Genomic DNA, 27,607 nt, shown 5'->3' on the forward strand with positions numbered 1-27,607 from the left:
TTTTAGGGTCTTCTGACATCTGGGGCAAGAAAAGACTGAGGATATGACGTCGGTCATGCGCATTTGTACCCTGACGTTCTGATGTCAGTCAAATGCGCCTTGACAGACGTCAGCCTTATACTCTGATATTCGGGCCGACCGAGGGACAGCGGACTACCCAAGTGTTAGGACTGCAGCAATGTGGATCTTCGAACATCTACATTTATGGTAGGTACAAAACTGTACTTTTTTTTTCCTTATGTCTTTGTTTCCTTAGCTATTTTCATTCATTAGAACTGCTTTAAATGCTTCTTATAAAATTTTAATATGTTTTTCTACAAATTGTCTGTCATGGGGCATATCATATTAACGTGAATTGTTTCTGATTTCATGTACTCTTCCCAGAATCTATTTCATGTCCCATTTATATAAGTCATGCTAGCCATAAGAAAGTGGTGTTGTCTTCCCATCACATTCACATACAACGGAAGAAGTATAAGTCACAGGCATCTCATACACCTTCTGCAACAGGAGTGCTTCCGTTATTTTCTAAATGACCATCATATACCTTTTTCTCAGATCTTGTTTTAAGCTATCCACATCACTTGTACAGTTGCAGCCAAAGAATGTATCTAAATTGCAAGGACTGACAGTTTGTAGTCCTAGAAACATTACTGACACACCTTCTTTCGCAATCTTCCTTAGGTGTCAAAAGTTATTAATGCAGTCCTGGAACTGTTGTCCAACTCTTCAGAAGTGATTCTGCTATTCTCTGTATGCAGTAGGAATTTTTTTTTTCATCCTGAATACTAGAGAAATCCGGTTGCTGTTTTTGCTGCAAAAGGGGTAGAGTCATCTATTCTTTAATTTGTGCTGGCAGAATTTATTTAAACTGAGACGCAGATGCCTTCATACATTACAATTTCTCATTTATTTTGCATTGCTATTGTATAATTTGTTACATTGGAGTGTACTAACACTTTGTTAACACCATAATCCTTGAACATAGCAGATTAGTAGTTCTCTGTGCTGTTTGCAAGATTAAAATACAACTTTCTATAGAACTGTTGCAGTCACAGAAAAAATATACCTCATACAAGTCAAGTCATAGAAAATGTAAGACAATTTTGCCCAGTCACCATTTACACCTTGCCAGTGACCACTCTTAGACCTTACCTCCTTTTTTAAAGAAGCAACAAGCCAGTCATACCAGGGCTAAATTTGTGCATACCCATCCAGTTATATAACTCCTTTTTGAAGGCAGAAAGTTTGTTGCATTGCTTCATTTGGAGTAGAAGTTTGTTCTAGAGAAAAGGCAAGTGTTACATGACAAATGTGTCTCTCCACCATGTTTTGTTTATTTGCTGAATGAGGTTAGATTTTTGGTTCTAGTAGTACTGGAGCTGTTTGATTTTGTAGCACTATAAGAGGTCTTGGACTACTGAATCCCTAATATCCCAAAAAGCAAGACACAGATGACCCCTAAGGAGTCTGTAGGAAACTGAATAAAGAGACAGTGCTTCCAGAGTCTCCCGGTAACTCTCTTAAACCAGTGATCTTTTTAGTTAGGAACATTGTATTTCTTTCCACTTGCTTGGTATGCCTAGTAAGATACATCCCAAAAGGGGCATTGTGTTTGATAACAGGTCTAATCACTGTAGAATGTAGAGGGTTAAGAATTCCATGGATCTAGATAAAATACATTTTGCAATCAGCTGTGATAGGTTAAAAAAGGATTCTTAGCCATTGTTGCAATGTGATGGTCAAAGGCAAGAGAATATCTACCCATGTTCCAAGAACTGTCACCTACTTTTATTTTGAAGTGGGGTATTGTCTATACTATGAAATGAATGAAGGCATTGTTTACCAAATGCATTAGTATAGCACTTTTAACATTTTGGTTTAACTCATGTTACTCATGTCTTGTTGACATGTGTAACTTCCAGTCGAGGCATCTGCATATCAGAGGAGAGCTTGAGGATGACACCATCTTTGTAGTTATCCACAAACTTGGTTTGCCAGAAATCCCAATTTGTAAAGTGGAGATTTGCAAAGTAAGTGCCAAATAGTCAAAGTCCCAGCACAGAATCCTAAGGAACACCAGTGGTCACCTTCATGTTTACTTATGGCGCACCTGCCTCCCTCACTACATGGCTTCTGTTCATCAACCATTTTGCTTTCCCACTTATGTAGAGGTCAGTTTGGAGCTCATTCTGCCTATTATTATATTAGCATGTTGTATGGTGTCAAAAGCCTTAGCCAGGGAAAGGTATGCTGTATGGACAGCATGTCTACTAACCACGGCTTATGTTCCGCTAACCACAGCTTGTGTTACACTCTCAATGGTGTTGACTAGAGTCATTAGACATGATCTGCTGTTAACAAAGCTGAACTGCTAGGTATTGAGCCTTATACATTTTTGATATTGTAGTTAATTAGGTCAGTTATAATAAGTTTGTGGCTTTGCAAATGAGACAGGTTAGGCTAATGGGTGTGTGCATTGTACTTTCTGGACAATGCAAGTAGCTAAGTTTGGGTTGAATAGCTACAGGAGTGGGTCCACTAGGACGTATTGTGTCCTGCTTATCAGGCAATTAGGTATATTGTCAGGTCCATGGATGATGTATTTTTTATTTTGAAAAATACCTTTAGGGAATGTTGTTTGGTTATAAAGGATGATAAACATTTTGTGGGATATGTGGGCTTTGTATAATTGTTTAAGGGGTGAAATATGCACCCAATTTGTTTGCTGGTATGCTGGCTATGTCTACTGGATTCAAGTTGGCACTGCCATTTTGGATATGTTCCAAACAATGTTACATGTCAATCCTTGGTTCCCTGTCCTAACTAAAGAAGGATTTATAACTATATTTAGCTTTTGATGCCAGTCTAAATTCATTTGATGCCTTTGGTTTCCTGATAGTGTGTTTTTTATTTCTTTCTGTAATGTTTTAATGTTAACCGTGATGTGAGCTTTTATTTATTTGTTTGTTTAAGAATCATTTCTCTTTTATTGTAATTTTTTTTATTTGTACATGTGGCTCACCAAGCTGGTTTACTTTTAAACTTCCCATTTTGTTTGGATCTGGTAGGGACTACCAGGTCAGTGCATTTATCTAGCGGCATATATAAATATGTCAGTTTCTGCAGTCACATTTAAAGATTCCAATAACAACAGTATTCTCAGTGTTACAGAACAGAAATACCTGGAATTGACCTTAAACTCATGCCTAAACTTTCATACACACACCAACAAAATTTCCAGTAAAGTGTACTCACAACTTAAACTTTCTTATTATATCTCCCATCTGCTCTCACCCATAGCCAAGACAGCCATTGCCAGAAACATGCTATTACCAAAACTTGAGCATAGCATACCCATGTTATGCTTCCACTCATCTTATAATACCCACATACAGGCTATTGAAAATAGGATTTATACAGGCTATTGAAAATAGGATTTGCAGATCTGTTACCTTAGCACATGCCAGACCACATCACTGTGATGTACTTAAGGCTATCAGTTGGCTCATCTTGCCATATTCTCTTATTTAAAATACTTAAACAAGGTTATTAATCTCCCAATCAAGATAATATTAGCAATACAAGAACAAGCCTACACATTTAAGTAGCAACAATGATGAAAGCTTTAGTCAGACTCCCCCTTTCAAGACAATCGTAGGAGAAAGACACTTTTCCAAATTAGGTCCTGCTATTTGGAGTACATTTTCAGATAGTATAAGAAATCAACAAAACTTGGTCAGTATTCAAATCTACGCTGAGGAAACACCTTCAGGAGGAAGCCACTTGTACCTGTTTTTGTGACACTGGATAATAATCCAGTCTCACACCTCATCAACCATATCTAAAAATTTAAGACAGTGTATTACTGTATTACGAGAGAAAAGACTGGACTCCTTACATTGTCTTCTGTGTCTACCACAGGGTACGAGGGTCAGTAGGCTAGTTCATCAACCTAGTTAAATGAAAATAAAAACTAAAGAAGTTAAACTTGAATTTTTAGATGTCATCAGGGAATTGTAGAAGGTCTGAACATTTGAAATCTCTAAACTTTTACATCTAATTGTGTGAAGATTTTGAAGGAAAGTGTTACCTATTTGTGATTTGATTTAACTGGAGAAGGGAGAACCAGGGGGATACGTTGATATAAATGCTATATTGATAAGGACAAGGTAAAAAATATTTTGTCCTCACAAACTTCCAAGATGGCTGCACACCAGTCAACAGCTTAACTTCAGATTTCATAATGTTAAAATAGAAACTGGAAAAAGGAGTGCCATTGAAACAGTTTTTTTTTTGTGGGGGGGGGGGGGTAAACTTCTAGTAAGTACACTGCCTAAATCCCAGCAAAGAAGAAATCTAGAAAACCTGAAAGAAAATCACTCAGGAAGGTGAGGAAAAAACACTGTTTGGGAAGGATTCTGCAGATGTTCAGCAAAAAGCAGTTTAAGCTTCAGCTTTGGTTCAAGAAATGGCTTATAGTAATTTAGAGGAAAAAAAAATCAAACGTGCTCAGGGGTGATTAACATTAATGAATCATGGAAGGACTATAACTAAAGTAACAAAAGACTGGGAAAAAATTTATCTGAACAGCTAGATAAAACAGCTTCTGATAAATCTGCATAATCGGAGGCTGAAGAAAAAGCTGGCTGGTATGAGGCTCCTCAGGAAAAGCTGCTTCAAAGAAAGAGTGAAGTTAGAATACAGATCATGCAGCAAAAGCATGAGATTTTCTGCTGTATCAGAGAAAATGGAAATAACAGACTTTATTCAATTTATGAAAGCAAAAATAAGCAACTAGTCTGCTGTTCCACAGCAAGATTTGTTACATATTGAGTGTATGATCCAAACCTGGCCATGAGAAAGTAGCCAATACCCATGTCAGTATAAAAAGTTGATCCTGAAAAACTGTGGCAGAAGGGCAAAGTATTAAAAATTGGAGACAGCAGAATGTTTGTGGGAAATGATTATTGACTGTACAACAGGCAAAATACATGCACATTTATCCCAGCAGTTGGGGGATGTTGAGAGGTAGGTATGAGATTCAAGGTGCTGTATCCAGCTGTTTTCAGAGTATTTTTTTCTTGAAGGATCAAAAACATTTTTTTTTGCCTCAGAAGTACAAAATATATATATATATATATATATATATATATATATATCCAACAAAAAGTGAGCCAGCAAGCAGATGGGGACTGTGCATCTCATTCTACTGACAGCAAAGTTTATAGAAAGACTTTGCCAGTGAAACGTTTTCCAATGTTTGAAAGGAGAATGCTTGAGAAACAGCAAAAACACAAGAATTGTCTAGAAGAATCAGGAGTACCTTGGACTTGAACCGGAGACTGGTGTTGGGAGATGAAGATGATCAGGAAAAAGGCCAGCAACACTGAAATTAGTAAGTAAATATGTAATTTTAAAGCATCAATCACATTGGCGAAATATGACTTTGTAAATATAAGTGGCTGAGAAAAGACTGGACTTTTCTGACTGTGTTAAACTTGTATGTGGACTGTAATGCATATGTCTTTAATGTTTACAAGGACACGAAAGGGAAAAAAGAAAGAAGTAACTAAAAGAAACAATTTCTGTTCTCATTACTATTTGTATGAAACATTTCATGATGTAAACTGCATGTCACTCTGTAAAGTAGTTTTGTTTAGTGTGCAGTCTTGGGTATTTCAAATGTGTGGGGGTGGTCTTTTCAGTAACTGTTGTAAGTGTTAAAAATGTTAAACAAGTACTTTTGTAGTTGCAATAAACATAGATTTTACAGTATTAATATGAGAAAAAAGCCAAACAGAAGCAAATTTAACTTAATATGCTGTGATTAGAGCTGGTGGGTGGGGATGAGGTGTAAAAGAGTACTGAATATATTGTATGTAGAACTAAGATGAATGTTTCCCTTATTTTTCCAAGAGTGGATGTCTAGATTAATGTCTTTGGTTTAAGCCATGGACATTTTTGTGTGTAAACAAATAGGCTTGAACGGTAAGACAAAATGATGAAAGTCAGGAAAATGCTAATTGTCTTGCATCTGCAGATATAGTAGCCTGTTTTTTATTATTATTTTTTCCATTAGCAAATGTTATCAGTGACATACAAGACGCCTGCAGCTGAAGGCAGTCAGCCAGGGGATTTCAATATATTCTGTTCTCAGAGACACTTGCAAATATTCCTTCAAGCATCTTCAAGTTAACTGTTTTTTTTTTCATTGCTTAACACTTTTGCATGGAGACAAGCTCTCTGCAGGTGCAGCAGTTAATCTTCAGAGTTCTGAATATTCTTTGCCGAGGGAAATGCAAAGTTTAAAAGTACAGTGACAAGCAGTTCATTGAAAAATAAACTTTGAAGTTATGGGAAGTGAATAAGAGATGGTAGTCTCCCCAACACCTTTAATACTTTAATGCATTTAATAGAAAAAAGGCATAATTTAGTTTTATTTAAATATAGCTAGTGCACTTTTTAGGGGTTAAAAAATAATATTTTCTGAAAGCATACAAGTTGTTTTTTTTATATCTGGGTAGGGAAATAGAGATAAGAAAAGAACAGACAGGAATCAGTGTAAGTGGAAACACAAGCTGTAACATGCACTTTAACATAGGCAGCCTTAATTTTAGATTAGGTTATGCCTGTGGGTGCAGCTGTCAATTTGGAGCAGTTGTCCCTATCTGGAGGGTTACATTTTATTTGTTAAAAATTTATATAGGTTTGTTTGTTTGGTCTAAGTTTCTAGGGGATGGGGGTATTTTGAAAATGTATTTAGTTGTTTTATTTTGAGGATTTTTATTAAAACCAGAACGTATTGAGAACTGTGACATAGGTTCAAATGGAGATGAAAATAAATAACCATATAAAAGATCACCCTGCCAGACATTATTATGTACATGTAAGACAAAAGTTGGAAATACACATTCAAAAAACTGTCATGTATAATACGTGGGAACAGTAGCTTTTTATTATAATGACTACTCTAGCCATAATATCTTGGAATTTAAATGGTCTTACAGGTATAGACAAAAAGGAAAGAATACCAAATTATGTTAAGAAATGCAGAATGCAAATAACAATGCTGCATAAAACTCATTTGGAAAGCAATGAGCATGTGAATTTAACAAAGAAAAGATTTCAGGATGGATATTCATTAGAATATCAGGGACAAAGTAGAGGGAAGTAATAATCCTGATTGTTAGAAGGTCTCCAGTATTGATAGAAGAGAGAAAAAAACAATAGTGGTGTTGTGACTACAAGACACAGTTTATACAGAGTAGAGATAAAACATTAGTACATTTAGGCATAAATTTGAGAAACATTCAAAAATAAACAGTATTGAGATAGTGGTACATTTGTGGTAGTAAAGGGCTGTTAGCAAGGGAGGAGGATTATGCTGGCTTGTATTTATATTCCACCAAAAACTACTTGGAGAAATAATCATTTTTCATCAGGGAGTATTACTTATAGAACGGGACTGGGACTTGATTTGCAACAGTGAGGGTGCATGAGTGGGGCCTAGAAGGAAAAATATAACAAAAGAGAATACATTTAATTTATAAAAATATTGGTATGTAAGACATGAATTCAGTAGTAGGAATTCAGACAGAATGTATGTATTATTCCCCAAGGTCCAATAACTGGACTAGAGTGGATAGAAATTATGTCTCACAGGAACACCCGCATTTAATTGAAGTCTTTGACACACATCCAGTAAGCGTTTCAGATCATGCACCAATAAAAACAAAGGTAAAAATGCAGGGTAATTAATTAAAAATGAGACACTGGCCCACATGAAGGAATGGGTAGTGGAAATTATTCAGGAGTTATTAGGGAAATAGCAATTTCTTCAGAAAGAATAGCTAGTGAATGGGAGAAAATGAAAATGGAGTTTAAAAATATGGCAGAAATAAGAAAAAGATATATTGTTAAGAAATAATGGGAATTATTTAGAGGGGCTGACAGAAATGCAGAATAAGGGGGATCTCACAGAATAAGAAGAGGAAGAACTGCAAAATGCTAGACAGAAAATAAGGGAATATTTTGATAATATGCATGAGTTTAGAAAGATTGCTGTTAAGCAACTATTTTTTATAACTCCAGAGCACAGAAACTTTTAGTGTAGCAACTTAGGAAACAGAAAGTCAAAAGGGTTATCACCAGACATAGGAAGCTTATGACAAGAAAAATAACCAGAGATCCTATAGAGATATTACAGGCATTTCAGAAATTTTATGAAAACTTATGTAAAGCAGAGGAATGTGAAAAACAAGAAAGAGCACAAATGGAAATATCTGTGGAAGACTTAAGTATGTCAAGATTAGGGGAAGATAAGGCTCAAAAACTGATACTTATGATAGGAGGAGATGGTGATGTATGATCAATCTGCAGGGACGTCTCCAGAGACAGATGGTATTCTTGTGGAAGTTTGGAAGTTAGAATGGAAGAAAGTGATAAAGATCTGAAATATTTTGTTTAATAGTATTTTAAAAGGAGGGAAGTATCAGCGTCTTGGATGAAAGCTATGGTGGCTGTGTTACCCAAAGTGGGTAAATCCATCAGACCCAGCCTCATATAGACCCATTTCGATTTTAAACCCTAGGCAAAAGTGTAGGTCACCCTGCATTTCCCAAGAAACTCGCAATGCGAACTTGGGCTAACTGGTGATTCTTACCATCCAACCTAACACCCTTCTCATGGGAGAATTTAATTACACCTCTACAGATTGGGAATCCTACAGAGCCTCAAATCTATAGGCATAGAGATTCCTGAACTTCATAAATACAAACACCCTTGACCAAATCCTGAATATGCCCACTAGAGGCTCCAACATACTGGACCTCATACTCACAAATATGGGAGAACCCTACACCCCCTGATGTCTCATCCTCAGTGGTAAGGTCAACCATAATGCCATCTCCTTCAGCTTTATAACCCCAGTAAAACCATTAACAGGAACTATTCCAAACTACCTTTTACTAAGTAATGGTTTGTCAAAAGTCAGTGCTGCTCCAAACCCCAAGAACACAGCAACCTACACTGAATTGCTCTCAGAAAATCTGATAACCATGTCACTGGTTGCATTGAGGCTGCTCTACCTACCAGATGTAATCCATTAACTAGCCCCAGAAGCAGACTGCCCTGATAGCATTCCGAATTAAACAGGATATTCAATAAAAGGAAACAAACTTATGACAAAAATCAGGAAGGGTAATTCACATAAAGATAAAGCTCTGTCATCAAAGAAAATAGGCAACTAAGCAGGCTAATTAGGCCTGAAAAGCCAACTTTGAGGATAATAGCCTCATAAGTGAAGGATAACCATAAGGCCTTCTTCAGCTATTTTAGGAACCTCAGAGGCAGCACACATCAATATGCTGAACTGGTGGTTAATGATGCCACATTCACCAAGCCTGGTGATATAGTAAACCTGTTAGTGGATAAATTCAGTTCCAACTTTACCCCCTTTTCACCCCCAACCATCCCCCAAGAAATGCCCTCAAACATAATCCTTCCCATTATAACTAGAGAGCATGTACTGGCTGCACTCGCTAAAGCCAAGAACACAACCTCAATGGGCCTCAGTAGCATCCCAAGATGCCTCCTGAACAGTCTAAGTTATGACTTGTCGGGACCTCTGGAGTCAGTATTCAACTATAGTCTTAAAACAGGCTTTGTGCCATGAAAATGGAGGACTGAGATGGAAAAGGTCACTAAGGCAATGGATGAGGGGAAAGCAGTGCACACTGCCTACCTAGATCTGGCTAAAACATTTGGTACAATGCCCCACTCAAGCATTGCCATCAGACTTTGCAAACTAGGCATAAGTCCCTTTATAACATGCTGGATAACTAGCTGACTCAGGGATGGGACCCAAAAGGTTAGGATTAGTGAGGCCACCTCCACAAGAGGCCAGTCATCAGTGGAGTCCTTTAAGGATCTGTTCTGGTCCTGCTTCTCTTTGGCATCTACTTGTCAGAAGTCAAAGCCAATGTCAAAGGCCTCTGACTGACCGAGTTTGCAGATGATTGTCATTGAATCTCTGCAAGACAAGAGCATGCTTCAGGAAGGTCTAATGCAGACAGACACTTGTTGCCAAAGGCATGGCTTTCAACTCACTGCCAAGAAATGCATTATAGCACTTTTTTGGTAGGTCAGCCACCCCTGGTAACTACACTACTACGTCATTAATAAAACACCCCTAAAGTTTGATCCAGTAATCAGGGGGCTGGGAACTCGTATAGATAGTAACATAGCCTTCAATCAGCATGTGTCTGAGCCAGTGAGAAAATCCTTCTGTGTTGCTCAACTTATAAGTAAGGGCATGGCATCTTGGTCTGGAGAAGTCATCATACCACTATACTCTGCTGTCATCAGACCCACCATAGAATATAATGTCCCCTTCGGAATGTACCTGACCAGGCATATTCAGCAACTGGAACATCCAGAATGTTTCCATACAAAAAGAATGCAGGGAATAAACACAGTGCCCTATGCTGATCATACAGACTTCTGAGAGGTGATCTTTGACTGGTACACAAGCATCCCCAGACCCCACTCTGATGAACCTTTTGCACAACAACAAAACAAACAGCATCAGAGCTACTAGATCAAAATACCTAAATTTTGCTTGCGACATAAATAGGACATGTTGGAGAGACAGATATGTTTCTCAGAGAATTCAAATTCTCTGGAACAAGATCCCCATCCATTTGAAGCAGAGTTCCTCCCTAACCCTATTTAAGCACAACTTGGACCAGTGGATAGGTAAACATAAATTCACCCTTGGTCTGGTGCCTATTTCTGTGATGTACAGAGGCAGTCAGTAAATCACCCCCATGTAAATCAAATTTGTGGTTCACATTTGGGTTGCATGGCTAAGCTTATAAGGGCCCTAGTGGTTATTAGCCTAGTGTACACCTATGAACCTATGAAAATACTGCTGTTTTTGGCGGGTCTTTATAGAAAGAAAGCATTTAATACAGTAAAGTTGGATTTTATGAGTAGGGCAATGGAAACTTTTAGATTCCCTGATACAATAATAAAGTCATTTAAGAGGATGTATGAAGGTTCAGAGGCAAGATTTAAAGTGGGAGGATTCCTCTCAGATAAGTTGTGTTTGAAAAGAGGAACCAGGCCTGGGTGTCCTATTTCCCCTTTGTTTGGTTTATATTTAGAGCCACTGGCAAAGAAAATAAGAGACCCAGAAATTCAAGAATATAATTGATGTGATAATCAAGAAATATTTCTTTATTTGCAGTTGATATTATTTTGTACTTGATAAATCCAGAAAAGGACATATTAGTGCTGTGAATCATTTTGAGACTGTTTCAAGTCTTTTCAAGGTTTATAATTAATGCCGATAAAACAAAGGCTTCAGCCATAAATTGCATACCCACTCATGGCTTGGTTCAGCAGTACCCATGACACAATAAGATGAAGTATTTAGGAATATGAATTTAAATATGCTTCTATTATGGCAGCTAAGTATATGTGGGACGAGACTAAACGAGGTAGTACAAACACAGAGAAACTTGAATCTCTTGTATATGGATAGTAAGATCAGCACTGAAAATGTTTTTAGTCCTTTTAATTTTATGTACAGGTTGGGCATATTTTTATCATTCAGAGAAAAAGTTGTGAGCAATAATTAAAAAAGAGTTGAAGGATTTTGTCTGGGAGGGAACAAGGGAAGAGTTAAGTGGTATAAGTTGATCTGCCAAATACAACTAGGTGGTTTAGGATTGCATGATTTAAAGGGATATTTTAGAGCTACACAGTTAAGGCTCATATCCATAAAACAAACAGAAGGTTGCAATTCAGAGTGGAAAGAAATAATGATGAACTGGGGGGTGTTCAGGGAATAAGGAGAGAGTAGGGTTTTGGATGCAGATCCTTAAGGAGAATAACCACCACCACCATCAAGAATATCACACTTATAAAGTTGCAGAAAGTATTTAAGAACTAAACCAACATACAAATGGAGAAAGGAATTTGCCAATAGGGATGACTGCAAGTTGGCGTACAGAAAATAGGCAAGATGGGGCTGGAATTTACTGGAGAATGCTGGCAAAGGAACCAAGCATTGGGAGCAAATAACCAGAAAGGGAAAGGTAATAGAATGGAATGAGGCCAATAAGAAGTTTGGACTGCAGGTTAGAGACTGCCTTCCTTATATCAGGGACTGGCATCTGTTTATAGACAGAGAGAAAGGGATAGGGGAATTCTAAGTGATAGAACTCCTCTGATACAATTTTAATTGATTCTAGAACAGAAGCTGCTGTTAAAAAGGGGATAATTAGCAAGACGTATAAAATATAGCATGGTAGCTGTAAGAATCATTCAGAGGTGGTTAGAAAAGATTGGGAAGTGAGACTGAAAAAACGTTTTACAAGGGAATAATGGGAGAACGTATGTATCTCTCCCAAACATGCAACAAAATCTGGGATCTTTGTTTGGAAGTGTTTACATAGATATTTTTATACCCCAAGTAGACTTCAAAAATTTTTCTTCAGGTAGATGGCAAATGTTGGAGATATGATAGGGAAGAAAGAAACAACTGTGAACATATTTTTTGGGAGTGTAATGAGTTTGCCTATTTAAAAAAATTCTGCAGAGCACTCTGTCAGAATTATTGGGGCAAGCAAACAGCTGTAAGTAAGGAAATGATTCTTTTAAGATGGGATACAGGATCTGAATTGCTTAGACAAAATAAGGACTTAAGTTTAATTATGTTGGCTGCAAAAAAAGCAATTACTCGAAAATGGAAATCAAAAACTAAACCAGCTGTAGTAGTGGTATTGAATATTGTAAAATAAATAAATGAACCAGAAGAGGAGTGTTTAGAAAAGAGAAGTTGCAAAATACATAGAAATATATATAAATTGCGGGAACAATACATGCAGAATAATGTTCAGGAAGGGGGAGTGGTTTAAGGGAATGCAGGAAATGAGTGATTTATGTAATGTTGGACTGAAAGACAGTTGTTAATAAAGAAAGATAAACTGTAATATATAATGTATGTAAATTAAAATTTTTTTAATATGGTTTGTTTTCTTTTCTATAAATGTATGAGTGCCCATGTCTTAAGTAATATTTTAATAAGTGTTTAAAAAGAAAGAATATTTTGTCCTCCAGTGGGTTCATTGACAGTTTGGTCTAGGGAGCTTTTGTTTTCGAAATCAAAGAATTTTTGGCCATAACTACAGTTGAGGAATAGGTATTCAAGTTTATCATTGGGCAGTTAGTCTCCTGGGATAATGGAATTCCTGGTGGAGTTTATCTAGTGTATTTAGAAAACTAACATGTTTTCTTGGGAGCATAGAGGGGTGCTACAATATGCTGTGATGTGATACTTGGTCCTATTTGGTGTCATTTGGATCAAAATAATAAATTTTCTGAATCTGTAGGGATTTTCTTAAAAATTATCTGGTCCTTAATGAATATGGTTACTCCACCACAGTTACCATTGGGCTGAAAGGTGTGGTAGGTGTAAAACCCTGGAATGGATGGAGTACTTCCTGTACTTTTTTTAAAAGAAGTTTCTACAACAACACACTCACATGTGCACTCCAAATGCAGTAGAACCTCAAGATCAGGCAAGTTGTTATTTAGAATAACCATAAAATACTGTTGCAACACAGGCATAAAAATACCAATAACCAAACTGAAACCGCTGTCTGACCGCAACCCAGTAGCCAGCTTTGCAAGTTCAAATTAAATGTTGCAACTTCTTTTGTATAACAAATTTATTCAAAGTTAAATGCTTTTATCTCCAGCCTGAGGCTTTATCAGTGCTAATCCAGTAGTACAGAACTACAAATTTAAATACAGGAAACCACCATGATTGGTGGTGGAAAGTCCCACGCCATTATGTCATTTCCTTCACAGTGTAATAAATACAATTAATTAATGTAATGAATTAATTAATATAATGTGCAAACATATTTAACTAGCATAAACATGTTTCAAAACTAACAAGAAATTCCTTAAACAATGGCACACTCTATAATTGACTGTATACTTATAAAAATTCACTTATTAATAAACTAGCTATAAACATGAATTACTGTAAAAAACTAAAACATGCAAGTATTTAAATAAATTATAATTACATTAATTGTAATCATAGCTTGAAAAATGAGGGACTGATATAATACCAATTTGTAGTTTTGTGCTACTGGATTAGTTCTGATGAAGTCTCTAGATGGAGACAAAAGCGCTTAACTTTAAATAAATTTGTTATACAAAGAAGTTGCAACATTTAAATTGAACTTAAAAATTTGGCTGCTGGGTTGTGGTCAGACAGAGGTTTCAAGTTGTTTAATCTCTTGGTGATCATTGTGCAAAAAATGTGTTAACTATTAGGGTTTGCCTCCTTTTTTGGATGCCCAAAGTGGGATATTCTTACTGAAACTTGATTATACAAGACAAAACATGCCATCAACCAATGAAAAACTGACATAGTTCAGTTGAAAGAGTGTTAGACTGAAGGTTTAAAAAATGCAAATTCACCCCTTGTTTAGTACCAGTGGTCCTCATGGATAGGGAAAACATGTAAGTACCCTATGAATAATAATTATTTTGCCTTATTACAAAATAAATACACTCTGGTGTTCAGTGTTGGTGGTTTCTACTACTATATATCAAATTATTATAATCTAAGTGTAGTATTACAGTTTTCTGCAACATTTAGAGAAAGGTCATTTTTTGTTTTGTAAAATATCAAGACATTTGCCATTTTTCATACCCCCCCCCCAACTTGGGACAGAGCTGTCCAAATCAGTACAGAAAGGGGAAAAGGTGGTCATCCTATCAACTATGTGTGCTTATACTATACCTCTCTCTCTGCATTCAAAGCACTAGAAAACAAGGTTCCCCTGTGGTGCAGAGGGTTAAAGCACTTACTGCACCCCTGATATCCTGCATCCATTTAGTGGGATGGGTCCTAAGGGGGTCACAGGTAGAGGATGGCAATGAGTGGCCAGTATCAACAAGCAATCCTGGAAGAGGAGGGCAGCCTAAAGGCTTACTGTAGTTTGCAGTCTATGGGCCTGGCCAGCTGTGTGATGCATGAGCAGTGAACTGGTTCATTAGGAGGTTGTGCATGCATGCACCTCCTGAGGGCAGCACTTGCATTGCTGTCAAGAACTGGATTTAGGACATACTGCCTGGCATGCAGCAGGACACTGTACTGCCATCCTTTATTTGTTCACCAGCCTCAGACTTGAAATTTGTAGGTTCAGTAGACCCAGTGAATGAGGAGAGGAGCTGGGCAAAGCCAACAGTCAGCTGAAGGGGAAGGAAAAAAAAGCAGCAGAAAACACTCTACATTTTTTAGCAGCTGCTGCCATCAGCAAGACTGATTACCTGTGTAAGACTGTGGACAGTATCCAGCAGGAAAAAGTACAGATTTCCCTCTGTGGTATGTCATGTAAGCAGAGACAAATTCCTCTGCCAAAGCATGCAAGAAGTTAAGCTTAAAAAGGTGGGTGGGATTTCCCTTCCTTAGATTCCAAATTAAAGTTTTATAAAGTATAGGAAGGTTTCCAGTAAGTAAAACATACTATTTCCAAAATGTTTTATTTTTATCTGTTTTCATGGAGTTTAAGATTTTGGGTGTATTTGAGTAGCAGTTCAGTGGTGCATTTATTTTTGTATTCAAGCCTTCACTGACTCAAAAGATATTTAATTATGGAGTTTCATACTGAACATTGCATGTTAACTACTACTGGGGAATGGGCATAAAAGAGCTGTTAAGATATTTTTTAGTAAGTTTTGCTTCATCTGTTATCATGCCGAATAAGAATAAAGCAATGCCATTTAAAAAAAAAATGAAATTTGACTGTAGTATTAATAACATTTGATATTTTATTTATTATTTATTTATTTCCAGTTTGATTACTGGGGAGGTCCACTGGGCCCTGGGGACCCGTTTTCAGTGGAGGCCCGGGGAGAAAAGCTCCAAAAATACAAATACAAATTACAAAATATGAAAAAATATAAGTGATACATTGAGGTGACCAGTTTGTACAATAGGAACATTCATTATTACAAAATAGTCAAATACAACTTCACTAAGGTTATTCTAAAAAGTTTATACAATTATAAAGCTGTCCTTATAGAGTAATTTGAGAAAATGCATTATATAAGCACATTCTAAAAAGGCTATACATTTATAAAGCTATTCTTATAGAGTAATTTGACAAAATGCATTATATAAGCACATAGAGAAGAGAGTTAAGAAAATCTATTTACAGTATTTACACAAGGGGGCTCAAAGATAAATAATTGTAGGACATTTTGAGAGCAAGGGTACATTCCATGTGGGATATCAATGTGTTCTTGGATAATTTTTAGGTGGGGTAGACTATATGCACTGCCTCACCTTTTTACATTCTAGGTAGGATATCAGTGTATTCTTGTATAGTTTTAGGTATGGTGAAGACAGGAGCATTTCCACTTAGTAGACAGATGTTTGAAAAGCTGAGTTTTTTAATTTTCAGAGTTTGATATTGTTCTTAAAGAGGAAGGGAGAGAGTTCCAAGTCTTGCCAACAGTGAAGGAGAAGAGAAGTTGGCCAGCTGGACGTTTAGGTTTATTGATAGCAATCAAGTTTTGATGTTCGGATCTGAGAGTTCTATTGGGGATGTAGGGTGGAAGGATGTTATATAGGGCAGGACAGTTAGATGTCTGAAATATAAGTTTGTGCGCTGTGGTGAGCTGCAGATAGTTTAGGTAATTTGGTAGTTCAAGCCAATTTAGGGATTGAAGGGAAAGGCAATGATGGGTGGAATTTTTACAATTGGAGGCAAATTTAGACATTTTATTGTAGCAGCTTTCTAGTTTGGAGGTGATAGAGGTTGACAAGTTGGTTAGGAGAGGAGCAAAGGGAATTTTGCAAAAGCAGTTCTTTTGACTGCTTTACTGAAGACTGCCATTGCTATAGGTAGAAAACTGAAAATGTATGTTTTCCTTGTGTGTGTCTGTGTCTGTCCTAAAACCCCATGATTACTGTGGGGGAAGCATTAGCCCCTGACATGCATTCTTGAAGTAAACTAATAAACAACAGGTACAACTTCCAGGTTGAAAAGTGTGGAATGCCTCCCCCACTACAGAAATTGTTTAGAATGTTTTCTAAAGCATTCATAAACTTATATTTTGAGAAGAATGTTTTCATTGTATTGCTTTGATAAAGTGAATGTTGACTACTGTTCTTTGTCAGAGTTATCCTTTGTCACTGAAAATGTATGTAGCCGACTCAATGAGTAGTTTATGTGAAATGTAACAATGTGACAAAGCATGTGGAAATATTGAAACTCGTAAGAGTTCTGAATAGCTAAATAATATAACTTTTAAAAGATGAATGTGGAAATATTTTTACTGATGATAGGAAATAAATAGATCTTATCCATAATTTTGACAACCATCTCAATGAGATTTACTTTGTCAATGTCTGGTTGACAAAACCCATGATATTTATTAGACATTTGGTATTACACTTCTAAATTGAGAGACATTATGGCAGCTTCACCTACTCCACATATAGTATAGTCCTGGATCAAGTGTTTCAAGAATCCACATTATTTTAGCAATACTAGTTTATTACAGACCTCTCTAGTCTTCCATCTATTCCATATATACTCTTTTTTATACATCTTTATTAAATTTTTGCATCATAGACATAGGTACACATACAATAATAGAAAATAAAACTATCACAAACATTTTTCATTTTCTTGCATTATACATGTTTTCTTCTTAGCAGTTATCATTCAGTCAAACATTACATAAACTACTGAACTCCTGCCTAACCTCAAGCTTCACAACTCTTTTTGAACATTTTTCTGCATGCATTGTTGCTACAAATTCTATTTATTTCTATGTACTTTGTTCCTTCCCTTTTATAAAACCTTGTTTCCAGTTCTTTTATCTCCTTTACAGTGTTCAGTATTTTAATGTAGCTGGCTTAGATTTCAAGTTCCATTTTCAAGTAATTGGTTTTTGATAGCTAATAGCAATAAACTTTGTAAGGCTTTACCAAGTCTGGACAATTCAGGTCTTGTATCCCAGCTCAGAAGACTCACTTCACCAGTCACAACTATTAGCTCCCCCAACATTCCTGACTAAGTACTCTGTGTGGAGTTTTTAAAGTCTGCTAGCTCATTATATTACCTGCCCCTAAAAAACATTTTCCCATTTGCCTCTCACTGTCCTATCACACCTCTAGTATTTGCTGTCTACCTGAGGAAAAATGCTGTAAAGTCTGATTGGAGTATAAACATACCTCTGCAGACACTACCAACCAAATATCCTGTACCTTCTGAACTTTGTCTATACTTATAAGTCATATAGATGTCCTCCCATTGGTATTTTGTATATTGCCTTTCTGTTCTCTTTTCTCAAAAATTTCTAACATTCTCTGATTGATTCTTATAGTTATCATGTCATATGCCCTGCTAATTTTCTCTTTTTTTAACAGCAACTTCTGTTATAGAATCAGTCAAAAACTCTACTGAGCTGGTCTTTCACTTAGCATTGCCCTATCAGTTTCTCCTTGCCTGTACTCTGCTATCATTCTGTGGGAGGGAAGACACTGTTTAACTTCTAGTCCAAACTTTTATGAAGTGACATCCCATCCTGCTCATTTAACCTTTCCATCTCTAGTTATTTGCTCCAGATACATTTGTTCCTTTTCTGTTTTTCTTCACTAGATTTCTGACTCTACATGCCTATTTTCTGTTCTCACTTGCAGTCATTCCTATTGGAAAAATCTCCTTTCTTTATTCCCATATTGACTTAGTTCTTACTTTCTGCTATTTTATGAATATAATATTCAGTATGGTTGTTTTTATTCTCCTTAATGACCTCCATTCAAAATCCTACATTCTTTTTACCACTTGTACCCCCACTCCTCCCCCATTTTATCTTCGTCACTTCTTCTTTGGTTTATAATGTTCTCCTTGTGTTATGTACATGAGCCTTAACTGTGTAGCTCTAAAGTATCCCATCAAAGAAAGCAATCCCAACCACCTTTCTCTATAAGGCAAATCAATTTATCCTACTTAATTTTTTCCACTTCCTCTCCCAAATAAATTATTTCTATTGTTTATTACTAATTGTGGTCATAACTTTTCTGGTTGGTTAAAATATGCCTGACGTGTATATAAAACTATTCCATATGTCACACTGCCAGCCCAGCTATCTAGAATTTTGTAAGTAATTCTATGTCATTTATGAATATTGATATGATTTATACAGAACTGTATGTTATATATGGAGCCAAAATGTAACCACAGCATGCTCTGCTGGCTTAGAACAGAAATGTGTGTATGTATATATATATATATATATATATATATATATATATATATATATATATATATATCTATATACATACACACACACACACACACACACACATATATATATATATATATATATATATATATATATATATATATATATATATACATATATATATGTATATATATATATATATATATATATATATATATATATATATATATATATATATATATATATATATATATACTATATACCTGTGCAAATGTATGTTTTAATAGTAGAAACTGGAACATACAGAGTTAACTTGTAAAACTTCAAGAAAATAAGTTGAAATTAAAGTGTTTTACGATTGTGTCATAAAAGTTAGTTTCAATGCAGCAAGGAGACAGGATGTCTAGAACTAGGGTGCATTTTTGTAAGTGTTTTATTGTTTTATGTCTTCCAAGATCTGCAAAGATCTCAGAGATATGTATTTCTCACACAGAGAAGTTACATTCTGTTAAGTTTCTGTTTAGCCTGGGAACTGAAGTCAGGTGACAGAGTGATGTCACCCAAGCTAACCCAGGAGTAAAATGTGATATTAATTTAAGAACTCTCTCAGAGAGAGACTGTACATTTGGTTTTTTGTCTTGGACCTAGCAAAAGCATCCACTCATCAATATCTGCACTTGCCTTGCTAGTAGTAAGTAACTAGGGTACAGTAATTTATTTTAGATATAGTTAGGAATATAGCAAATATTAGTTTAGGCATTTTCTGTATTTATTTGAGACTTCCTGCAATGTTGTTTTAAAATACTTCATGTGATTTTTGAACTCTGACGTAACTGTGTTTGTTTATTGAGTATTGTTCTGTTCTTTTATTATTTATTATTAAATATATTGGAACCTATCTTTGTGGCTAATATTTGTGAGACATATTTGAGCTCTTAGGGTACTTGCATATGTATTTGGTGACACTGTACAGGCCACCCCTAATAGCCTGGCGCTTGGTCAAAACTATCATTTGAATTATTAGTAACATTACACAGTAGGATTGACACCCCTTGTTAAGGGCCTAGAGTAGCTGATAAGAGTGGTTGGTGGCAGTGATAACTACCTTATAGTCTGGACAGAAGGAGGCATAGCTACTAAACCTGTGCCAGCCTTTCCCAGGTGTGTGTGTGTATGTGTGTGTGTGTGTGTGTGTGTGTGTGTGTGTGTGTGTGTGTGTGTGTGTGTGTGTGTGTGTGTGTGTGTGTGTGTGTGTGTGTGTGTGTGTGTGTGTGTGTGTGTGTGTGTGTGTTTGTATATAAATCAAATCTCAAAGTGTGTATGTGTCAGCCACTTGGTCAGCGACATAAAGCACTGGTTAGACAGAGAGGGTGCTGGAGGTTTTGGCTTGACCACTCAGCTGAGATCTCAACCCTATAGCTGTGCCAGTGGGGAGTCTTATTGGGGATCTGGGGAAAAAAGGAGAAACCAGCCCCAGACTGACTCTGGTCTCTGTGTGCTCTTAAGGGAAATTGCACTTTACTGTGTGTGTACTTGTCATCCTCCCATTGTGTATGTCCCCTAGCTGTTGCCAGTGATAAGGACTGAGGCTCCTTGATTACTGGACCAGTGCAGGGGCATCACACCATATATAATCAAATATCATATTCTTAATTGATTTTAAAATAGTACTTGGCAACTATACCAGAAATATCTGGAATATATATAATAGTAATGAAGACAATAGAAAGAATTGCACGGATTTTTGTTTGTGATCCACCTGCTGAACTATTATTTTCCATCTTTGAATGTTATCTTTAAGTCTGTTTTCAACTTTTAATATGTATTTTTAATGCATCCATATAATTTGTTCCCCAACCGTATCTCTAAACACTTAATATAGTCATCCTCCCATAAATGGCCAGAAAGTGGTACATATAGATTGGAGTTCTACTCCAGTTAACACATTTAAATGAAAACAAATTAGTAAAACATAAAAGACACTCTGGACGCTTTTGGATGGAATATAATTAATCTGTACTGTCATAGTTTTTTTTTATTTACCTTGTAGTGTAATACTTTACCTTCACTTTATAACCCATCACTTTACCAAATGTATGCAATATCTGAAAGAACGTATCAATATCTCTGTCACGGTGAGCTGAATAAATCAATGTATCATCTGCAAGTAAGGATATTTTAAATTTTTCACCAAGTCCAGTGACCTCAGTGAAAGAGAATGATTTGCCACCATATTTTAACTCTACTACTGACTTATCATCCACTGCCCTTAGTACCTTCAAAAGTCAATAACACTTCCATTAAGTAATTCCATTCGACATTGTCAGAAGCTTTCTGCAGATCAAGAATCAATACCGCCTAAGGGTCCTTCTGTTCCTGCATCCTTCACATCAGCAAAGTTATCTTCTGTGCAAAAGCAACAAACTCACACTCAGTTAATTCAGTAATAGACTAGCTACCGTGTTTAATAATATCACCATGAAGAGCTTATAACTGTGATTTAAAACTGATGTTTATCTATATGATGAAGGAAGTAAACTGAGGGTAATGCTACTCAATGCCAGAAGTCTATTCCTCAAAATGCACGCACTCGAGGCACTTCTTAATATGGAGAAAATTGATATATGTGCAGTAACAGAAACCTGGTTTAAGGCTCCAGAGAGCACCCCAGCACTACCAGGCTACAACTCATACCATACATTTCGGCCACAAAACCCGGACCTAAATACAAAAGTCAGGGGGGGGTATCCATATTCATCAAGGATACCCACACCTCCAGGTTAGTGGCACAGCACGATGCTTCAGAGGTCATCCACGTGCAACTAACAATGGGCAAAACTGCTATTCAAATTATAGTTTGCTACAGATCACCCATTTTCCAGGATCCCCCACTCCGCATTCCTGGAAACACTGGGAAACATAAAGGTCCTACCAAACACCTTGATATTGGGTGATTTCAATTACCCAAACATTAACTGGGAGAACTACTTAAGTACAAACTCCCTTGATCAACATTTCCTAGAATTTATAAATTCAAATGCCCTGGATCAAATGGTCAACACTCCCATCAGAGGAGACAACATATTGGACCTGGTCATCACCAACATGGGCGACCGGTGTTCCACACTAGAGGTCAACCCCTCACTGGTTAGATCTGACCATAAACTAATCACTCTGGATATCCACATTCCACCACCACCCCCAGTCAAAGAAACTACCTTGAAAAACTTTTCAAAAGCAAACATCATGTTACTTAAGACCAAGGTGGGAAGTTTCAAAGCCCCATGCTAAAGGATAATGCTGTCCAAGCTGCAAAATCCTTTACTAATACACTCTACGGGCACCTACAAGAATGCATTGATTGTGCTGTCCCAAACAAAACAAGACTCACTCCTCTAAGAAAAGGAAACAGGTCTGGTGGACCCCTGCCATAAACAAGCTATACAGTAGAAGGAGGAAACTAGTACAGAAAAGAGTAAAATCCCAAGAAGGGAAGACATCCCTGATCAGTATCAGCAATAAACTACGTTCCCTCATAAAATCATCCAAGGCTAGCTTCGAAAGAAAAATTGCCATGGACTCCAAAGATAACCACAAGGCATTCTTTAGCTATGTCAAGAATCTAAGTGGCAATTCTCAGATCTGCTTGGAGTTAGTGCAGAATGGCACAAAATGCACTGAACCGACTGATATAGCCAGCATCCCGGCAGACAGGTTCAGTGCAAACTTCACCCCCCTCTCACCCCCAAAAGGGCCCATAACTGTACAGGAAGAATGTACTGCCCCTGAAATCACAGACACTCAGGTTAAAACAGCCCTTTCCAAAGCCAAAAACACAGCATCAATTGGACCGGACAGTGTCCCAGACTGTGTCCTACACAAGCTCAAAGATGAACTAACCCCTCACCTAAACACACTGTTTAAACTCAACCTGTGCACAGACTATGTGCCCACAGAGTGGCGCAGCAACGGTTATTCTGTTCCACAAAGATGGAGCCACACTGGACCCCGGGAACTGTCACCCTATAAGCCTGACTAGCTTAGTCTGCAAAGCTATGGTGCACATCATCATGGATTTCATTAACAGAGACATTGGGAACCTCCAAACAGTGGACCCTACCCAGTTTGGTTTTGTTAAGGGCAAGTCATGCCTCCTAAACCTGGTGGACTTCTTTGAGACAGTTACCAAGGCTATAGACGAGGGAAAGGTAGTCCACACTGCCTACCTAGACCTCGCAATGGCCTTCGACACCATTCCCCACTCAGGTATTATAGACAAGCTCACCAGGCTGAATATAAACCCCTGCATCACGAGATGGGTTGCCAACTGGCTCACGGACAGGACCAACATGGTAAGAGTTGCGGGAGCTAAGTCTGACTCTAAATCGGTTACAAGTGGTGTTCCCCAGGGCTCAGTCCTAGGACCCCTCCTGTTCAACGTATACTTCTCAGAGGTACAGGCAAGCGCAGGAGGACTATCGCTGACCAAGTTCGCAGACGACTGCAAACTAGGGGTTATAATTGACTCTCCGGCTAACACAGATATCCTCTAAAAGGATCTGACTGAGACAGATACCTGGTGTCAAAACCATGGCCGCAAGCGAAATGCCAAAAAGTGCATAGTCATCCCCTTTGGAAAAAACAAAGTACCCACAAACTACCACATAGGTGGTAGCCCCCTAAATACGGAAGATGTAATAAGGGATCTGGGGACTCAAGTAGATAGTAACCTCTCCTTTGATAATCACATTGCCAAAGTGGTTAGAAAATCCTTCTATGTGGCCCACCTAATCACAGAATGGTTTGCATCCAGATCGAAAGAGGTCATTGGGCCCCTCTATGCATCATTCATCAGACCTATCATAGAGTACAATGCCCCATTTTGGATGTACCTTACAAGACACCTGCAACAACTGGAAAGACCATGGAAGTACCTCACCAGGAGGATCACTGGCCTCAAACAGATGCCCTATGCAGCTCGACTGAAGAAACTCCAACTGTACTCAGTTGCATACCGCCTACTCAGAGGTGATCTCTGCCTGACATACAAGGCCATGTCCAACCCAGAACTGATGGACATGCTTCACCTAAAGAAAACCATATCCCCTCAAGCCACACGCTCCAGGGATCTAAACCTCACCACAACAATAAATAGGACATGCTGGAGGGATAGATTCCTGTCCCAGAGATTTCCCATGCTCTGGAACAAGATTCCAATCTACATTAGGCAGGGCTCCTCGCTAACCCTCTTCAAGAGAAACCCTAACGAGTGGATGGGAAACAGAAAGTTTACCCCAGGGATCACTTCAATGGCTGTGCTGGAAAGAGGCACAGGGAACTAATCTAAGGGGGCGGCAAAAGCCAACACATTCTGGCTAGGCTTATAAATGCCTTCGGGTAGATAGCCTAGTACCTACCTATGAACCTATGATGATTTTGTTCTTCCCTTTTTTAGGAATCAGTGTAGCCTGTTTTGTATGACTCTGATATCTGCTTAGTCTTAAGTCTGACTTAAATAATAATAACACTAGTATGGACCTCACCAGTTCTGATTGCAAACTCCAGAACACAATCAACAGACCATCATTCACAGGAGCTTTCTACTTAACCTACCCTTTTAATGGTTCACCAAACTCTTTTCAATGTAATTAATTTTATCGAACAGTCAGATTCCTACGTCTAATCCTCGGTAACTAAATTCTAGACTTAAACCTCTTGAATCACATTCAGAATTGCCATTTAGCTGAAATAGCTGTAATTTGCATATATCCCATGTTGCTTCTGACACAAGAGGTTTAAGGTATCACACAGTGGAAAGTCTAGCTTTGCTAGATTTTTCTTTTTGTGTTTTTTAACCAGTTGGTTTTCCTGTGTGACCTTTTCATTCATTGTTTTAGTTTTGATAACTAAATTCTGCAAAAAGCGTCTTATTTCAGGATAAAGTCCATGTGCAAACTGACAAAATAAGAATAGCCTGTTTGTTCTCAAAATGCATTCTGTCAGTAGTTGCTTACCTTTTTCCTGTCTTTCTATCATTTAAGTTTGAATTCTCACTTTTCTTTTTAAGGAAGATCGCTTCCAAAAATGCCCCCTCCACAGCCATAACATGCTCCACCCTCATTGATTACTGTACAGGAAGTTCTGCTTTCTTGCTGACATGCTGACATCACATTGGGGTCAGCAGAGTCTATAACCTAGTCAGCATGAGGGAGAAAGGAGTACAGGGAGACAATTTTCAGACTGGGGCAGTTTCATTTGCATTTTTGGTCTAATTTTCAGTTTTAAGGTTTGTTATATGTTGTTGGTTAATCTGGTCTTCAGTCCCACCCCACCCCCTGCATTCTGGGTTCCTTTTTTGAGGAAGCTAATGTGAAGGCTGTTTCTGTTTCTCTACCATAATGAGCGCATCGTGTGCAGCATTAATTCTCTGTAATATTGCCTAGCGTTACTGAATCTTACCTTTCATTTGTCCATGATTTTTTGGAAATCGCTTTTACCTCATATTTTTACCTTGACCACCCGTCATAATACTTTTGATTTTCTAATAAATCACTGAGGATTGCAGTTAGACACTAATGCTAGATATTACTGTTTTATAGTTCATTTTACCAGGAAAATCCATCCTAATGCAAAACCTGTTCCATTAATAAACATATATTGCAGTCGGCTTCTGTGCATTTTAAATAAAGAAAAAGCATGCACTGCTGAAGGAGCAAAAATAAACTCAAAGGTTTGAATCAAAACTTTAGTCCTCAGTCAAGCACTTTTGTCAAACAAGATTTCATCAGGACTGAGTTAAAAACTAATTTCTCCTAGTAATATACCATTCCCTATAGTCACATGGCACAGTGTAACAAATTGATGCAACCCAATAAATTACACAAAATGTTACACTAATTAAGCAATTAAAACACTTGTACTTTAAAATACTTTTGATATTGAGATGTCATTTTAAGCCAGCTAGCTTTCTAGCATCAGGTTTAATCTGCAATTTTAATTCTTTAATTTCTTGATAATTCTTAATATCCCCACCATACCATTATTAAGAACATTATCCAACACAAAAACAGAAAACCTCCAAAAATTATTACTTAACCCTGAATGCTTGCACATTTGTACAGTCTTTATTTTTAATTGCGTTGATATGTTCTGCAGCTCTTTCACAAAATTTTCTCTTTCCAATATAAAATACGCCACATTTTGAATATAGTACAATAAACAACTGCTTCAGTCTTACAAGTAAAAAAAAACAGTGGCTACTATTATTTCATCTATAAAAAGAAGTTATGTCTTACCATAATGTTCCATCTGTGTTGTAGATCTTCATTCATTACTGTTAGGACTTCGGTTCCGTTCTCGGAACCAACACGTCCGTTACCAAGCTCACACCAGCCAAAAACTCAGCTAAGACCTACCCACAATGCTCCTCTCATAGTCTCTTCAGATCGAGTTTGCCTGCCATTATAGTACAGAAGTAGTAAAAATGATATAAGGAGGATCTGTCTGAGCAAGGAAATCCTAAAGTCCACCAGGAGTCCAGGCAGGGGAAAGGATGGCGGGAAGTAATGAATAAAGATCTACAACACAAATGGAACATTATGGTAAGACATAACTTCTTTATCTGATGTTGGAAATCTTTATTCTTTCCTTACTGTTAGGACCGAGTCCCCAACTACTTGAGTCCTAGGTGGCCCTAAGGAAGGACATTCCGGAGCATCATAGAACCAAAGGATGCTCGTCCCCTGGAGGCCAAATCCAATTTGTACTGAATGATAAAGGTATGAGGTCTTGCCCAAGTGGCTGCTGCGCAGATATCATCCATAGAGGCTCTGGAAGGAAAAGCCACTGAAGTAGCCATCAATCTAGTAGAGTGAGCCTTTATTCTGGAAGGTAAGGCCACTTTGTTCTGATGGCAGATAAAAGCAATGGTGTTTCTGAGCCAAGAAGATAAAGTCATTTTGGAAACAGGCTTACCCAGTCTGGGTCCTGCAAAAGCTACAAACAGTTGATCCATTTTTCTGAAAGATTTAGTTTTGTCCAAGTAGAAACTAAGTTGCCTATGAACATCGAGGGTATGCAGAAGGTATTCCCCTCTATTTGAGTGATGAGGAAAGAAAACCGGTAGGTCAGTAGATTGATTAATGGAAAAACCAGAAATGACCTTGGGCAAAAAGGAGGGGTCAGTACGTAGGGACACTCTTTCCCTGTGGAAAATCAAGTAAGGTCTCTTGACACTCAAGTCCTGCAACTCAGATACTCTTCTCGGTGAGGTAAGGGCTATTAGAAGGAGAGTCTTCCAAGACAAAAATTTTATATC

The 27,607-nt window shown here is 37.4% G+C and overlaps 1 protein-coding gene across 3 annotated transcripts in view; it reads left to right on the forward strand.

Moving 5' to 3' along the window:
• LOC122804679 (exportin-1-like) overlaps window positions 1-27,607 on the forward strand; it is an 873,344-nt gene that overhangs the window by 126,349 nt on the left and 719,388 nt on the right. The window lies entirely within an intron of this gene.

Source organism: Protopterus annectens, chromosome 6.part0 (assembly GCF_019279795.1).
Source record: "Protopterus annectens isolate FY-2018-M chromosome 6.part0, PAN1.0, whole genome shotgun sequence".
In the NCBI taxonomy this organism is placed as follows: domain Eukaryota; kingdom Metazoa; phylum Chordata; order Ceratodontiformes; family Protopteridae; genus Protopterus; species Protopterus annectens.